The sequence below is a fragment of the Elephantulus edwardii genome, unplaced genomic scaffold (genome assembly GCF_000299155.1).
Source record: "Elephantulus edwardii isolate Elephantulus edwardi_28Jun2011 unplaced genomic scaffold, EleEdw1.0 scaffold00206, whole genome shotgun sequence".
Classification (NCBI taxonomy): domain Eukaryota; kingdom Metazoa; phylum Chordata; class Mammalia; order Macroscelidea; family Macroscelididae; genus Elephantulus; species Elephantulus edwardii.
In genome coordinates, this window is record NW_006399956.1 from 758,925 (window position 1) to 760,201 (window position 1,277).

Here is a 1,277-nt window from a genome sequence, read left to right on the forward strand (position 1 = left end):
GACATACTTTGGGCATGTTGCAAGGAGGGACAGGTCCTTGGAGAGGGACATCATGCTTGGGAGGGTGGAAGGACGGCGCAAGAGGGGAAGACCCTCTATGAGATGGATTGATTCAGTGACTGGGGTAATAGGGATGGTTGTGTCAGAGGCAGTGTGATTGGCACAGGATAGAGCAGGGTTTAGGGCTATTGTACACAGGGTCGCTATGAGTTGTAAATGACTCGATGGCACATAACAACAACAAACAATATGCCAGGGATGTGTCCTATATCCATATCTTTATGCAGAACAGATTATCCAGGTGCCTTGGCTCTATGAGGAGAAGTGTAGCATCAGGATTGGAAGAAGATTCATCAACATCTGCATTATGCAGATGACACAACCCTGCTTGCTGAAACTTGGGAGGACCTGATGCACTTGCTGGATTGAGGCTCACCAGGAACCAGAAAATTGAAAAGACATAATATAATGGGAAAGTCTGTCATTAGAGATCTCTCTAAAGTACTGAAGGGCAACAATGACAGTCTGGAGACTAAGGTGTGCGTAATACAGGCCATGGTCTTTGCAATCACTTGCTATGCATCAGAGAGCTGAACAATGACTAGGGAGAATAGAAGGAAAATTGATGCCTTTGAGCTGTGGTGTTGGAGAAGGGTATTGAATGTACCATGGACTGCTAAGAAAACGAACAAATTCATCTTGGAGAGAGTTAAACCAGGCTTCTCCTGGGAGGCAAGGATTCTGAAGATTTGCCTGGCATACTTTGGACATGATGCAAGGAGGGACCAGTCCTTGGAGAGGGATGTAATGCTTGGTAGGGTGGAGGGACAGCGCAGGAGAGGAAGGCCCTCTATGAGGTGGATTGATTCAGTGACTGAGGTAATGGGGGTAGGTGTGTCAGAAACAATGAGATTGGCACGGGATAGGGCAGGGTTTAGGTCTGTTGTACATAGGGTTGCTATGAGTTGCAGGTGACTTGACAGCACATAACAACAATAACAACAGTCTATGATCAACTGACATTTTGACAAGGAAACAGAACTTATTAAATGGGGAAATGATAACATCTTCAACAAATGGTGCTGACAAAACTGGGCCACTACCTGCAGAAACTGACTGGAAGAGATTTATATTTGTTCCCATGCCAAAGAAAGGTGATCCAACAGAGTGTGGAAACTATAGAACAATATTATTGATTTCACATGCAAGCAAGATTCTACTGAAGATTATCCAAAAACGACTGGAACAGCACATCAGCAGAGAACTGCTAGAAGTCC